This window comes from Tauraco erythrolophus, chromosome Z (genome assembly GCF_009769465.1).
Source record: "Tauraco erythrolophus isolate bTauEry1 chromosome Z, bTauEry1.pri, whole genome shotgun sequence".
Lineage (NCBI taxonomy): Eukaryota > Metazoa > Chordata > Aves > Musophagiformes > Musophagidae > Tauraco > Tauraco erythrolophus.
Genome location: NC_141496.1, coordinates 91,250,386 through 91,267,911, shown reverse-complemented (window position 1 = coordinate 91,267,911; position 17,526 = coordinate 91,250,386).

The window sequence follows — 17,526 nt, the reverse complement described above, 5'->3', positions numbered from 1 at the left end:
ACACACGAATCTTTCAAAGATTAAAACAAGAAGATGCATTTAAAGGTTGCTTTAAGGCATCAAAAACCTTGTGTTATTGTTCATATGAACAAAAATAAGTTTAGTATCAGATCAGGTCTATTGAATATTTCAGATTTAGTTCTTTAGAAGACAATTCATTGGGTGATGGAAACATGCTGGTTTTTTTAGTTATACAATGCCCACTGATTTGAATCTCATGTATGTAAAGAAAAAAATCTAAGGAAACATGTCCCCAGTGTCCTCTATAACCCCTTTTCTGTTTATGGTGTTGTTCATAATCATCACTGCATGAACTCCAGGATGAGACCTGTCTAACTTTCTGCATTAAAGGATAAAGCTTCAATTATAATGTTGAATTGAAGAGAGAGTTTGATTTACCAGGGTTAAAGTTGCTGTGACTGTGTGACCTAGAAATAACCATGACTGCAAAAATACAGTTCGTTGAAAACTTAAATTAAATTAATGTTTGACTGCCAAAGCATGCTTTAAAAGACTTAGAACTGAACTCCATTCCATATTAGAAAATACAGAATTCGAAAGACCAGTGGAAGCGAGTGGGCTATGGAGCTGAACTAATGCCAGTTGAAGTCAATAAAATGGTTTCCATTCACATCAAAAGAATTGCTATCAACCTCAAAACATGAATTTCCATGCCATAGCATTATTAATAATTGGAAAGCTTTATTTCATTACTAATACTCGGAAAACTGCAATTTTCCCTATCAGGAAATGTAGGACTTTGTAACAAAGAAGACCTTACCAAAGACAAGAGCAAGTTGAAGCTAGGGAGGTTTCTACAGAAAGGTGCTAACTGCAGAGCTGTTAACCAATTTGTAGAAGAATATGTGTCTCTGGCACCTCAAAGAATCATAGAAACATAGAATCATAGAACGGTTTGGGTTGGAAGGGACCTTAAAGATCATCTAGTTCCAACCCCCCTGCCATGGACAGAGAAATCCTCCACTACACCAGGTTGCCCAAAGCCTCATCCAACCTGGCCTTGAACACTGCCAGGGATGGGGCAGCCACAGCTTCTCTGGGCAACCTGTTCCAGTGCCTCACCACCCTCAATGCAAAAAATTTCTTCCTTATATCTAATCTAAATCTCCCCTCTTTCAGTTTGAATCCATTGCCCCTTGTCCTATCACTACACGCCCTTGTGAAAAGTCCCTCTCCAGCTTTCCTGTAGGCCCCATTTAGATCCCGGAAAGTTGCTAGAAGGTCTCCCTGGAGCCTTCTCTTCTCCAGGCTGAACAGCCCCAACTCTCTTAGCCTGTCTTCATAGCAGAGGTGCTCCAGCCCTCGGATCATCTTTGTGGCCTCCTCTGGACCTGCTCCAGCAGCTCCATGTCCTCCAGGTGGGGTCTCGCGAGAGCAGAGCAGAGGGGCAGAATCACTTCCCTCGACCTGCTGGCCATGCTTCTTTTGATACAGCCCAGGACATGGTTGGCTTTCTGGGCTGCCAGCACACGGTGCCGGCTCATGTTGAGCTTCTCATCCACCAGCACTCCCAAGTCCTTTTCCTCAGGGCTGCTCTCAATCCATTCTCTGCCCAGCCGGTACTTGTGCTTGGGATTGTCCCAACTCACGTGCAGGACCTTGCACTTGGCCTTGTTGAACTTCATGAGGTTCTCACAGGCCCACCTCTCCAGCCTGTCAAGGTCCCTCTGGATGGCATCCCTTCCCTCCAGCGTGTCCACAACACCACACAGCTTGGTGTCATCTGCAAACTTGCTGAGGGTGCACTCGATCCCACTGTCCATGTCACTAACAAAGATGTTAAATAGCACTGGTCCCAGTACTGACCCCTGAGGAACACCACTTGTTACTGGCCTCCACGTGGACATTGAACCGTTGACCACAACACTTTGAGTGTGACCATCCAGCCAATTCCTTATCCACTGAGTGGTTCATCCATCAAAACCACGTCTTTCCAGTTTAGAGATAAGGATGTCGTGTGGGACAATATCAAATGCTTTGGATAAGTCCAGGTAGATGATGTCAGTTGCTCTTCCCCTGTACATCAATGCCATAACCTCATCATAGAAGGCCACCAAATTAGTCAGGCAGGATTTGCCCTTAGTGAAGCCATGTTGGCTGTCACCAGTCACCTCCTTATTTTCTATGTGCCTTAGCGTAGTTGCCAGGAGGATCTGCTCCATGATCTTGCCGGGCACAGAAGTGAGACTGACTGGTCTGTAGTTCCCTGGGTCTTCTTTTTTCCCCTTTTTAAAGATGGGGGCTATGTTTCCCCTCTTCCAGTCATTGGGAACTTCACCAGATTGCCACGACTTCTGATATATGATGGATGGTGGCTTAGCAACTTCATCTGCCAGTTTTGTCAGGACCTGCGGATGCACCTCGAAAAATGGTGAAAAAGAAAAAGATGTTTGTAAGCACAGGGAAATATTATACATCTAATTAATTTAAACCAAAAAAAAAAAAAAAATACACAAAAGGAGTTCAGTAGACCTAGGAATCTTCTAGAAATGTGATCCAAGCAAGATGACTGGCAAATACAACAAAAAAGTTGCATGTGCTGAGTCATCATTGAAAGTTTTGCTAGACTAGGGAGGGACAGCAGACATCTAGACCTGAAATGGTAGGGCATATTGAACTGCCATGAAACAACTCAATAACTGCCAGGTTTAAACTACTGACCTGGATCTTCTTTCTTACCCTTCTTGAAGATAAGAGTGACATTTCATTTCTTCAGTTTCTTAGAAACATTCCCCAATCTTCACAATGTCTCAAAAATGATTAAGTGTTCTCACAATGACATGGGCCAGCTGCCTCAGCAATTGTGGGTGCGTGTCATGAGGACACATGGACTTCTGTGCAATCAGTTTGTTTAAGTGCTCACTAGTCTGATCCTTCTTCAATTAAATAAAAGATTCCAGTGTGTTAAACTTCAACAGTGATCTCAGGGGCCTATGAATTGTTGGAGGCTGGTCTTACCAATAAAGACTGAGTAAACTCTGAGTACCTTGGCTTTTTATTTACCTTTTATGCTGAGGTCTCATACCCCATTCAACAGTGGCCCATGTGTTCCCTGTGGAAGATCATTTGCTACTGTAGAAATCTTTCTTGTCCTTTATGTCCTGCATCAGATTTTACTCCAGATGGGCTTTGCCTTTTCTAACTCCACACCTGCACACTCACATAGTCTCTCTGTATTCTTCTCAGGTCATCTGCTTTCGTTTATATGCTTTCTTTGGAGCTCCTTGTCCATCCATGCATCTTTCAGTCACCTTTGCTTGATTTCCTACCTATGGAGTTGAGCCATTCCTGAGCTTGGAGTAGGTGATCCTTGAAAAATCAATGAGCTCTCCTGGCCTCCTCTTCACAACCATTTTCCATGGGGTTCTTCCAAGCAGGTCCTTGAAGAGGCCAAAGACTGCTCTTTTGAAGGCCAGGGCTATGGTGTTTCTTTTTGCCTTGTTCCATCCTCTTGGGATCCTGAATTCCACCCTCCCACAGTCACTGCAGTCAATGTTGCCTTCAACCTTCACATTCCCTGTTTGTGAGTATGAGGTCTAGTAGAGCACCTCTTCTCATTGGCTCCTCTATCTTTTGGGTCAGGAAGCTGTTGTCGATGCTTTCCAGGAGCCTCCTAGAGTGCTTATTTCCTGCCATGCTGTTTCTCCAGCTGATATCATGGTAGTCACTCATGAGAAACACTGTCTGTGAATGTGAATTGTTCTTCCTGACCAGGTGGCCTATAGCAGACAGCCCCTATGCCACCCATACTGCTTTGTTCTTTAATCCTTGTCCAGCTCTCAGTTGGCTCATTATGCACCCCCAGGCAGAAGTCCACATAATCCAATTACTCTTTCACATAAAGGGCCACTCTGCCTCCTTGTCTTCCTGCCCTGCCTTCCTAAAAAGCCTATATCTCTCTCCTGTAGAACTCCAGTCATGCAAGACATTCCACCACACCTCTGTGATCCCAACAGGATCATAGCCCTCCCAATAAACACAGATGTCTGATTTCTCATCTTTATTCTCCATGCTGCGTACATTGCTCTACAGGCACTTCAGAGAGGCACTCTGGTATGTCAACTTCTTAAAAAAGGCCTGGGTTGGTTTTTTCCATATTTGTTCTTTGTAGACACTTCCTTGCTTACATTCAAATGCTCGAGGTGACTCGCTTAAGACCTGTTTTATTAATTTCATGTTCCTTCTCATTCGTCTCACCCCATGCCCTCTGCTTGTCAATCCTGTCACTCTCACAGGTGTTACATTTATCTCTCCCATGTCAGTCCCAACGTAAAGCCTTTCTTACTGGTTCAGTCTTACTGGCAAACACACCTTTGCCCTGCTTAGTGAGGTGGGTCCCTTCTCTCCCAAGTGGATGTTGATCCTTGAACAGGCTCCCGTGGTCATAGAAAAATCTTGTTGCTGACACCAGCTCTGCAACCAATTGTTGATACACAGTACCAGTGCCCTCCTCTTTACCTCTTTTCCTCTCACCAGCAGGACTGAGGAAAACACCACCTGGGTCCCCACTCCTCCAACTGCCACCACCAGAGCTCTATAGCCATTTTTGGTACACTCCAGGTTGCCCCTGGCAGTATAATGGGTGCCCACATGGAAGAATAACTTGCTAGAAGTCGAGGTCTCCTGTACTTCTTACCTCTCCTGGCAGCAGCAAATAGTCTGAATTTCCTCCAAGGGTCCCCAGGAGTGCCCCAATGGTATCTAATGACTCTCCCAGTAGATTTAGAAGACCTTGAAGCAGGATCAATGAAATGTTGTATAAACTGCTGTGTCTGTTGGCTGCCTGTTAGCAACATGGGAAGGGAAGAAACAAAATGAAAAAACTTTCTGATTAAAACCTTCCGACATTTCTATCTGACATCCTCTGTACCCTACTCTGACTTCTCCATGCCTTCTTCCCTCACTTCAAAGCACCCTTCTTCTCATATATTTCAGAGGTCAGTGGATACCCAAAGGGTGCTCCTCATCTCCTCCTTCACAGCCACCCCACTTCACTTTTCTCCCCTTGTGGGTCAACTGGAATAACTTTCATAAATCTAACTACATTACTTGTGTAAGCTAGAAACTCCTGCTCACTACTAGCCTGAAAGAGAGCCCTTTCTACGCAGACCAGTATTGTCACAGTTTTAATTTTAGTACATGGATTTCTGCATGTCACAAACTCCTCAGGATTTCGGAGGACCAAGAACACCTTTCCTACTTTCCTATGTACCAGAGAGCTTTCCCGATTGTCACCGCTAACCACCTCTCTCTCACTTCTGACAATTATACCAACTCCTAAATTAGCCCTTGGAGATAAGTGAGGTAAATGACATCAATAACAGATAGCACACTCATGGGATTTTTTATTTTTTATTTTTTAAAGTGAAAAAAAGAAAGAGGAAAAAAGCATGCATTTGTTGGACTCCCACCACCATCACAGGTCCACGATGTCTCTCCTTGCTGCCACGGACACTTTCCTTGATCCTGACAAACATGGTTCTCGGGCTGTATTTCCCCAAGACAGCCTATCCCGCTGATCCATGTGTGCTATCTCTGCCTTGAGACCACTCAGAAATTACAGTCACACTGTCTCATTTTCTCTTCCCCTCTTCATTCCTCGCCACAAGCCTATTTACTTCTAACTAAATGGTCAAGTCAATTTATAAGACTGCCAAAATGGAAGAGCAGTTAATCTTTTTGGTGAGGTAAAGGTTAAAAACATTTAAAACAGATGTCATTGACATGTTCACCTGGCTTACTAACAACTGATTCAGTCAGGAGTGAAACAACTATCCTATTTTCCACAAACACTCTCCAAAAAACTTAGTGACTTATACCCTATTTACTGAGTCGTGGATATTTATATCAACCTGTATATTGACAAATACGTTCTGAAGTTCTCCAGTTGGCATAGTTGTATGGTTTACATGCTGGCTCTGATTGAGATGAGATACTCTGAGATAACGATGTGCAAGGAGTATCAAACTCCTCAAATCCAAATTCTCACTTAATCTTCTCTCCCAAGTTTATCTTTTAAGGACGCTATAACAGTTCCTAGGTCAAGGGTTTTATAAATACCATCTTCCTTTATTATACTGGAAAACTGATCTTGTGGTAGCTGTTCATATTATTCCCCTAAATCCCATCAATTCAATTTTAGTTGCCAGCATCTTTTTCACTGTGAATCAGATTCAACCTGTTCATGCCGTTGGCTTATTTTGTACTATATGCTGCTGCATCACATTTGCTATAACATCATCTTTTGTAATCAGGTCAAGTAACTGTAGAAAATTTCCTTTATTGACTGATTCTATGGACTCATCATGGAGTCTTAGTGCTAATTCTTTGTCTCCTGGCACAAAAGATAATTACTTCTATTACTGTCCTAAAATAACATATTTAATTGACAGTCATTTTCTGAAGATGCCCATTAGTTCAATGACACCTCAGTTTCCGTGTGACAGGGACTGAGTGTATAATTTATTTATCCTTGAAACCCCAGTCCAGTGCTAAAATCCGATGAACAGTAAAGTACAATTTTCTCCTCTGTTTTTCAGTGTGCTTTAAGAGAGGCTAAAGAATGCTAAATCATTTTACTCCAGTAGAGAAACTGGGCGAACAGGGGTGCCACACTGATAGTTGTGAATACTGTCCAAGGTATTGATGGTTTTGTCAGTGGGTTCACAAGGACACAGAAATTTGAAATTCTGCATAGTATAATATGTGAAAAGAAGGGCAGATAAGCTTCCCAGGAGATGCCCCAATCTGTGCACAGAGAGCAGCTCTCTCCCAGAAGTTCACAGTTCTTGCACTTTAGTAATTACTATAAGGTAACTATGTAGATTCAGTAAAAGCTTTTACATTTGTGTCGTCCTGGAGATTCTGTCTGTAAGTTTAAAAAACCAAAACAAAACAAAACCCCACAAACAAAAAAAAACCACCCTACTGGAAGAGTTATAGACTATGTATAACGTCGTTAATTTTTCTGGACACCTTCTGTATGATTTTATTAAAACTATATTTTTTTTTTTCTTTTTTTCCCAATGCAGTCCTTAGTCTGGAAAGATACCTGGGTTGCTCTGGTTTTAGTTTTAAACAAAGATTTTATTTCTTCGTTTATTTGGTTTTTGATTAAGCTGAATTCTCCCTGTTTTCTATGATAAATTTAGTGTACTTAAATATTCAATTTTCCTTTGAAATTGAAATCGAAATCAAAATTACTTTGACCAGTTTTGACCATCTCTAAGCAAGGCTTACTTTCTTACTGCCTAAAGATTATTTCCAAGTCTCAACTTCTCTGCTGACATACACACCAACACAAAATTCATTGGATAAATACACAATCTAGTATGTAGAAATCTTTTTTATCCTTATGGAGGTATGTTGCTTATTTTTAAGTGCAAGTCAGGCAATCAGTAAAAACTGCTATTTCACATTCACGTGCTTCCTTTCTTTATTGATTACCTGTGATATATGAAAACAATATATATTCAGTTTCAGTATGCATTGCTAAAATTAAAATGGAACCACCAATGCGTAGGTATATGTTTGTAGGCAGAATCTTCTGTCATATTAGGTAAGACCCATTTATCCAGCACATTCTCTTATTTAGAAGTCTTATAATAAAAGAATAATAAACAGCAAAACTGTGGAAACATGATTATCATGAAAGATGTACCTTGAATTCTGCTTTCATTTCTGTATTTGTAAAGGAAAATATTTAGGATAAGCAGTTATAGTTCTTTGTAAGTTTTATGATGTTTTACTTCATTTTCCCTCTACATCCAGTATTTCTGTAGGTATGTAGAATAAACTGGACATAATTTCTTCTACATTCCTTCCAGAAGTCCAAAATTTAGCAAAAATTTTCAAGATAATACTGCTGTTGTATATCTGCAGAGACATAAAACATTGTAGAACTCATTTGACCCAAAGACAAAGAATGCAGAATGAGAAATCAAGAGAACTTCACCCTTAAACCTAACAGTCTCTTACATGACACCTGGTCTTGATTATTCACTTTGAGAAGATAAGTTGTTATAGGCATCCGAAAGTATCGAATATTATAGAATTACAGAATCATAGAATAGTAGAGAGGTTTGGGTTGAAAATGATCTTAAAGATCATCTAGTTCCAACCCCCCTGCCATGGGCAGGGACCCCCTCCACTATACCAGGTTGCTCAAAGCCTCATCCAACCTGGCCTTGAACACTGCCAGGAATGGGGCAGCCACAGCTTCTCTGGGCAACCTGTGCCAGTGCCTCACCACCCTCAGAGGGAAGAATTTCTTCCTCCTATCTAACAAAAATTTACCCTCTTTCAGTTTAAAGCCATTGTCCCGTGTCCTGTCACTACACGCCCTTGTAAAAAGTCCCTCTCCAGCTTTCCTGTAGGCCCCCTTTGGGTACTGGAATGTGCTGGAAGGTCTCCCTGGAGCCTTCTCCAGGCTGAACAGCCCCAACTCTCCCAGCCTGTCTCCATAGCAGAGGTGCTCCAGCCCTCAGATCATCTTTGTGGCCTCCTCTGGACTCGCTCCCACAGGTCCAGAGTAGACAGAGAATATCAGGCACCTCTGTTTCTAAAATAGATACCTTTAAAGACTGTTCTCACAAAAGAAACTCCAGTTTAAAAATGATACAAAACTGGGTGCTTCATAGAAATAAAGGTAACGCTAGCAAATGAAATTTCTTTTTATGATTGAACAATTTTGTAATGGAAGAGATCTTTCTGTATTTCCCTTCCTTCAGTTTATTACAAAGTATTGGACCAGATACAGCAGGTGATACTAGATACCCATATCTAGTGAGTTAGTGAATAAGATGGTATTACAGACAAGACTACCCTTGACATAGCCATATTTTCATTGACTTGACATAAAAAGAAAATCCTGCAGAAAAAAAAAAAAGTAGTAAATTAACTGTTGCGATCTAATTTTTTCTTAGCCTGCTTTTAGGACACATAATTAGTTAGAACTTATTGCAGACCCTGTAACTGGGAAGAACTTCATACTGGCTAGTTGCATAAAAAATAATGCTACAGTCTGGGATTGGTAATGATGAACACCTTTTCCATTTCTTACGACTGGAGGGAATGCTGACATCGGCAGGCTAACAACCACATGTGAAGTTTGGCCATCTCTTCAAGTTTCAACCAGTCACCCAAAGGTCATAAAAAAGCTGTAAGCAGTATTCCTAACTTTGTGAGACCTCTGCCTTTCTTGTTAGGTGAAAGTCCATGAGGAATGCACAGAAACTCATATTATAAGAGATTGCTAGTACAGCTTTGCAGGGTCAGCTGAAAACAAATTTCTAGCAGTCTGGGGAAGGCTTATTAACAAGATCTGCTCTGGCAAAAAAAAAAAATGGCCAAATTAATGCTTCTTAATAAAACAGTGGCAGGCCAGTCCTCTTATTTGACATCCTTTGTGTCCTTGGATGTCAGAAATATCACCTGTACAGCAGCTGGTAATCCTCCAGCAGTAATAATAAATAGTACTGGAAGAGAAATGCTCTTCCTGCCTATATAGCAGGTCATTGATACTTTCTCTCACAACTGTATGATATGTCTGAGGTGAATAGAATAGCTAGTAATGAGAAGTATCTCTCTTCTGAACCATTTCAGAAGACATTGCTGGACAATCAGTTCTTCCCTGCAGTCATTCAAAGATGTGGTGTCTCAGAGGGCTTAAGCTCGCTATTTCTTTTGATATTTTTGTGAAAGGAGAAATCACACAAGACAAGACAGGCTGTCATCATGCTCCAATGATACCCAGTCCTAAGTGCTCCTTTCTGTGACTACAGGCAGACACAGGGTTGTCTCCTCAGTTGCCACAATTAATATGTGGGTGGGAGACAGCAGGCTGTGTTCCAGCGGGTCAAGAAAAGATAAGGATCATAAAAAGGAGAAGTGTTTCAGAAAATCTTGGACAACAGCGAACTGGCCCCTCAGTGGAAGAGGCTTCACAAGTATTCCCAGTTTACCTTCTAACCTCTGTTGTTCTTAACGGCCCTTGAAACACAATGTCACCTCAGATTTTTTTCACCATTTCACCTTTTTTTGTGCAAAGAGATTGTGGTAATTTTGCTCTGACAGGGATGTTGTCTTGAACGTGCGTGTCATTGTCATGTGTGTCAGTCTTGCCTTCCCTGCCTCAGCAAGTTCTGCCTAAAACCTAGAGCTGGTGAAAATGCTGCTATTCATCTCATGAAAGGAATAAACCTACAGGCCACCATTACAAGCTCTGTTGTGTTCTTGCCTAGTTTTCCATCAACTGCAAAACTTGCAGTTATGTTGCTCTAATTCAGATACATACAAATTAGAATTCTTGAATTTCTAAGACAAACTAGAGAGAATCAGCTAATTTGCAGCCCAAGCAATGCTGTACAGCTGACCCACTGAAGTTTTCAGCAAACATACACATATATGCATACATGCATCAACTATAAATAAATACATCAACTGAAGTCTGTCCTGGAAGCCTGCTTTATTCTTGAACATATATTCATGTTCGCCCAACACAAGCCAGTCTTGACTTGTGTCAAGAGAGCATAGCAGGTTAAAGATGTGTGCTTCTCCCTGTTGTCGAAGCAGTAGATGTTAGGACAACCACTGACAGCACAAAAAGTGGAAGCAAGACACTCTTGATGGCTGTTGATTGCTGAACTGCCGACGTGTAGTGCCTGTGGGAATTTACATGGCTTCTGATGACGCTGATTAGAGCTGATTTCCTAACGAAAAGCTATTTCCCATCAATAGCACAGTAATGAATCATGCCCAATGTTGATCTCTGTTTCAGTGGCAGTTTAAGTACACAACTTTGAAACACTCCTACTGTGCTAACGTTTCAAATAGTACAGAAAATGCCGCTCATGTCTTCCAGTGAAAGTAAAATAGTAAACATATGAAAAACTGTACGGAGCTAAGTTTTGGAGAGGATGCAGGTTCCTGCAGCACCCTGATAGATGCTTATTTGCAGTATGAAATGCATCCAGTGAAGGATGGATGACAATTATCAGCGTGATGACAGCTTTGGAAGAAACACGTAACATAGCAGAGGATTAAAAAAAATGCGAGTAGTATTTGTTATGTCACATACTTTGATCTGAGCTCTTAACCTATTGAAGAGATGACCTCTGGCAATCTACAGCATTAATAGAGGTTAAGAATATCTGGGTAACTAATAAGATTAATAAGACTATCTGGGTAGCATTCTGAATGTTTTTTAATAACCTGACAGCAGCTATTTTTAAGCAGGAAACTGTATAAAAGACCTTCTCTAAATTATCATTTATTAAAACTAATATTTTACCTCAAAATCTGCAGTTGTTCTGACAAAGACAAGACTTTTAGCCTTCCCAGAAGGAAGGTAGTTACCATCTTTCACTACTCTTGGGTATTTGGTCAGTGAATGGAAACTTTTTGTTATTTCTGAAGTTTAACAGAGCCCTGAAGATCAATGTATTGGGATGCATTGGTTCAAAAAGTTTACTTTTCAGCCAGCACCATCCTTTCCTGTGTAACAACAGCTGATAACAGGGCACCAAGAGGAATAAGAATACTTTTCACCATCTTTCTTTAGTTTTTTCCGTTACCTGAAGTGTTTAGCAAATTAAATCCTGTATGTTCCAAAAGGTCTTGCTTAGTGTTTCTAGTGATCTCTTTACAACCACAGAATTATAAAACAATGAAAAGTGGTGGGGTGATCTCCAGCCTGACTGGAAATAAGTCATTAAGTCATTATTACATTTATGAAACATACATCTACAGTTTTGATTTTAACCACCCTTAATCCAGAATGGGTGACCGAGATGCAGAGATGGCCATTTCCTCCCAGCCTAGTCAGTAGAAAACCCAAATTTATAAGTACATTTAGTATCTGTAACAAATATTATGTGAGAAAGAGTAACACATATTGCATGACTTGTTTTTTTCTTCCTCAGTGATACATCAAATGAGATTCATAGACACCTATTTTTCTCTGCTTCTGGAAATAAACAAAGTGCAAAACCTCCTCACACCCAAATTAAGAAGTTAAAATATACTCAGTTATATTCAAGTAGCAAGACTTATGAAAATGAAATTAATGATATTTTATGCATGCTCATGATACACAGGTCTTTCACAACATGCAGTTTTAATTTTGAAAACAGAGGCCAGAGTTCACCCTTAGATAACTAATGGTTAGGTGAGTATCTGATCAGCAAACACTGCAGAGTGACCCTTCAAATTACTTGGTGAAAAAAAATTGTACTAATAACACATACTCTCACTCTGGACATCAGATTATTTACTCTGTTAAAGAGTAACTCCAGGTAGGATGTTTTTTGGTTAATTATTAGCTAGGATAGGAATACTTATGCCAATGCAAACATAGTGGTTCTGATTAAAGAAGTGGTAAGTAATAAACTTAATCCTTATACTGTAACATTAACGTATTTGACCTCACAGTAGCTGATAGACATTCTTCATTTTTCAAATAAATTCTCAGTATGGATATTACATCAGAATTAAGGAAAACAGAGTTGCTGTTATTATTATTAATCATTTATATTTTATAGCTTCATTTATGTAAACCTGCATTTTAGTGTAAAGTCTGTTGTGATGTGAGATGAGACCCTCCCGGAGTCATTATTCCTATTCATAGAGTAGCAGACTAGTTATAAGAACAAAAAATCAATATTAATGGCTGGAACACCAGTTCAGCCTGACCCTGAACAGGTCTTATTAAAGCAATGCCATTTTTCCTTTTTTTAAATTTTTTTTCTTTAAGAAAGATAAATTTCTTTCTGCAGCAGCACACTCTTGTTTAATAACATCCACATAACACATACCTGTCCTGGAAAAAGTTTATGTGGGCCTTTAATGAAGCAAATTCAAATGAAATGTACTAAGCCCTGGGTGTCTTCATTGCCCTGATGATTTCATTTAGATACCACATACTTTATTTTCTTCTGACTTAGACTCTGTGTTAATTAGGAACATGCAAATAATTGATTTTGAGATTTGTCTGCCAAACTGAGAAAGAAAATAAAATTAAAACTTACTGACTTTTCCTTGTTTGCCACATCAAAAGTGAAGAAAAATTCTTCACTTTAAATATTTCATATATGAAATAATTTGCATCTGATTAAGAATATCATTCTAAAGAATCATAGAATCATAGAATCATAGAATGGTTAGGGCTGGAAGGGACCTTCAAAGGTCAACTAGTCCAACCCCCCTGCAAGGAACAGGGATATCTCCAACTGGATCAGGTTGCTCAGGGTCTCGTCCAACCGGGCCTTGAACGTCTCCAGGGATGGAGCATCCACCACCTCTCTGGGCAACCTGTTCCAGTGTTCTACAACTCTCATGGTAAAAAATTTGTTCCTAATATCCAATCTGAATCTACCTCCCTCTATTTTAAAACCATTACCCCTTGTCCTATCACAACAGGCCCTCCTGAACAGCCTCTCTGTTCTAAAGAAATAAATCTGAGCCAGAGACCTAGCATGTAAAATTTCTGCCTGATTTTTTTTTTTGTTCTTATAGGCAAAGAGAAAGAAGTTTTAGCAGAACATACCAGTAATCTCATCATAAGAAGGTTTTACTGATACACAACATTGCATTTACCGGTGTTTTCTTGGGAAAAAAAATAAAAAGTAATTACAGTTAATTGTTCTGTTCCTTATGCACGTTGAGTTGGAGTTTTTTTGAGGGAGGTGTCCATTTTCAAATCAACAAAAAATTTAGAACAATAACGTATGACATATGAGAATATTATTGGCGGTTACAAAAACAATTGAAAAGTAATAGCTCTAGAGTAAAGCTGAAAGATGTATTTTGGCCAGTAATGGTCTGTCATTCCTAATGGCCTCTTTCTGAAGAGTTTCTTACTATAATTCTTCAGAGAAATTTCCTATGCAGCTACATTTGTTTATTCATATTTCGCCCAGCTCTGTATGGTACTCTCTCAATAAATCCTCCAAGAGCCAAATTATTTTATGCTGTTTGACCCATCAGATTCCAGCTCATGAAGCAGCTTAATTTTCACTGAATTAAGACCCATCCTTTTGAGAAACACTAGAAAATTCGTTACCAAATTTCATAAACTAATATCTAGCCAGAGTTAATCTCTTAATAGTAAGGAAGAAAAAAATTCTGCTCATAGCAGAATGTGTTAGTTTCCTTGCTTATGAGTTAACTTTTGAGAACGAAATAAATGTTCATAGTATTTACGTCAATTAGAAAAATCAGAAGGCTTGCAATTCCAAGCAACGCTTCCCAACTGAAATAAATGCATAGAAACACAAGCTGTCACTGCAATTTATTTGCATTGCAGATTAGCAAGAAGATCTGTATAGGCTTCTTCCAATAGCCAAGTACTGACAGCTTAAGACATCAATACATTGTGAGAGGAGCTTTAACATTTAAAGTTCAACAATCAAGATTTAAAGTTGAATTACACTCTCTTGATTTATGATGTTGATCAACATTTGTAAGCATACAGGCAGAACCGCAAATAACTTTGACTTTAATTGCCTTATTCAAAAATAATGAATAACCTCCTTAGTCTTGAAAGTAATACTGCTCTCGTTTTGCACTGGGTTGTCAATAGCTCTTGCTGATGGAATTTCTTCCTAGGAATCAGAACAGGTCGAAGGGCTGGAGGCATCAGTTCACAACAGAATTCTCATATTGCTAAACCCTGCAGAGAAACATCAGCCTCCTGAGACTAGCATCAACACAACGCTTCTCCTAATCAATTTGGCAAGTCAAGAAAGGTATTTACTGAGATGATCCCGTAGAACAAAATGACTCACAAACTTAAGGCCATTCATCTCTCTAACAAATGTTGAAGGTGGAGGCACGAGGAAGACAACCATCTGTGTACGGGACCAACGTATTTCTAAGTCACATGACTCTTTCTTTCCAGTAAAGTCTTTCTCATACACACCCCCCCCTTTCCCTACGGAGTTACTGAAAGTGGTGCTTCAGAAGTACAATGGAATAAAGTACGTAACCCAGTATGAAACTTAACACATACGGTGTGGTGGCTTGACCCTGGCTAGACACCAAGTGCCCATCAAAACCGCTCTCACTCCCCCTCCTGAGCTGGACAGTGGAGAGAAAATACAACAACAGGCTCATGAGTTAAGGACAGGGAAAGATAATTCACCAATTACCATCACGGGCAAAACAGACTCAACTTGAGGAAAATCAATTTAATTTATTGCCAATCGTATCAGAGCAGGATAATGAGAAATAAAACTGAATCCTAAACAAACCTTGCCCACACCCCTCCCTTCTTCCCAGGCTCAAATTTACTCCCAATTTTCTCTCCCTCCTCCTCCTGAGCAGCACAGGAGGACAGGAAGTGGGGGTTATGGTCAGCTCATCACGTTTCTGCCGCTCCTTCCTCAACAGTGGGAGGACTCCTCACACTCTTCCTCCACTCCAGTGTGGGGTCCCTCCCATGGGAGACAGTTCTCCATGAGCTTCTCCAACACAAGTCCTTCCCATAGGCTGCATTTCTTCATGAACTGCACCAGTGCGGGTCCTTTCCGTGATGGAAACGACATGAGCAGGAACAGACTGCTCCAGAGTGGTATCCACACGCAGTCACAAGTCCTGGCAGACAATGCCAGCTCCAGCATAAGCTCCTCTCTCCATGGGACCACAGGTCCTGCCAGGAGCCTACTCCAGTGTGGGCTTCCCACAGGGTCACAGCCTCCTTCAGGTGCATCTGCTTGCTCCAGTGGGGTAGTCCATGGGCTGCAGGTGGATCTCCGCTCCACTGTGGACTTCCATGGCCTTCAGGGACACAGTCTGCCTCACCATGGTCTTCACCACGGGCTGCAGGGGAATCTCTGCTCTGGCACCTGGAGCACCTCCTCCTGCTCCTTCTTCACTGACCTTGGTGTCTGCAGAGTTGTTTCTCTCATATATTCTCACTCCTTTCTCCAGCTGCAATTGCTGTTGTGCAGTAACTTTTCCCCTTCTTAAATATGTTATCACAGAGGCACTACTGCCCTCTTGGCCAGAGGCAAGTCTGTCTTGGAGATGGCTGGTTTTGGGTCTATTGGAGACAGGGGAAGCTTCTAGCATCTTCTCACAGAAGCCACCCCTGTAACCTCCCCCGTTACCAAAACATTGCTAGGCAAACCTAGTACATACGGAGAGAAGTTCTAAGATCCCATGGCTCAGTCACACACGGGAAATAGAGACTGAGGACCTCTCAGGGGACATCCTAATGGTGTTTTAATCTTGAAATAAGCATAATTCAAGCCACTTCACACATATGATAAAACAAGACTTCTCAGGTAAGTCTGCCTCACTGGTCTAAGTCTTCTGACATTGATGTTTACCTCTTCAATTTCGTATAGAAATTTCATATGTAACTAGAAGCATCTTATAAATCACAATACGAAGCCATGAAGGTTACTGAGCAAAAAGTGCTGAGGCAAGCCTCTTGACTTGCTCCTTACCAGGCTTTCTTTGCCTGTTAAATCAAATAAGATCAACTACCTTAGGAGGTTTTATGTGTTTAATATGATACACTACAGCTTTCTGAAAGTTTTTTCACAGATGTTAAAAGAATTGACTCAGTTTTAAAACTTAGCTTGCAAACTACTAAATAACACATTTTGAAAAAAAGTTTAACTTCTATAAATGTGAAATATTAAGTCTAATTTTTTAGGCAATGGATGTGAACTTCTTAGGAGAAAATAATAAAGAAACTAAAGCCTTAGAATCATAGAATCATAGAATGGTTAGGGCTGGAAGGGACCTTCAAAGGTCATCTAGTCCAACCCCCCTGCAAGGAACAGGGATATCTCCAACTAGATCAGGTTGCTCAGGCCTTCTTAAATTAGAATTCTCAGTCCCCTCACATTTGAGTGTAAGAATCTCACAAGCCATGTATTCATGTATATTTCACTTAGTTTGATTTCCTAATAAACTTTAAACAGTTTTTAACAGTAAGAAGTCATCCAACAGTTTCTCCGAATAAACTCCCAACACAATTTCACTGAAACAGGTCAGGTTTCATGCATTGATTTCCAGAACATCAGCCATAGACCAGAAGCATCTGTCTACAAAAGAAGGGTGACAATCTATAAAAAAGTTAGATCCTTTCTTCTCTGAATGTCTGCTTTCATGTTGGAGAGGGAGATTATAGATAAGTTATGACAGTGCAAATTTAGCACTGATTTAAACAGCTGTATAGCTTGAAGATCAGACAAGTCTTTGTAAGTCTGGGTTAACATGCACCCTTCTGCTAAGCAACAAGAATAATCCTCTAGCTAAATAGAAGTTCGCCATGACTAGCTTTATCTCCTGAGACTTTTTCCTTCTACCCTGTTCTCTTCTGTTGTCTAATAATCTAGAGTAATAACTTCTCCCTAAGCTCATCTGCTCTAGGTTGAGAAAACAGAGTATGTACGACTTTATATGCTATCTGGTCCCATAATTCAGAACTTCAGATGAAAACCAGTGGAATCCAGATGAATTTGTACTCGTGAGGGATGTGCCTTTTTCACTTCT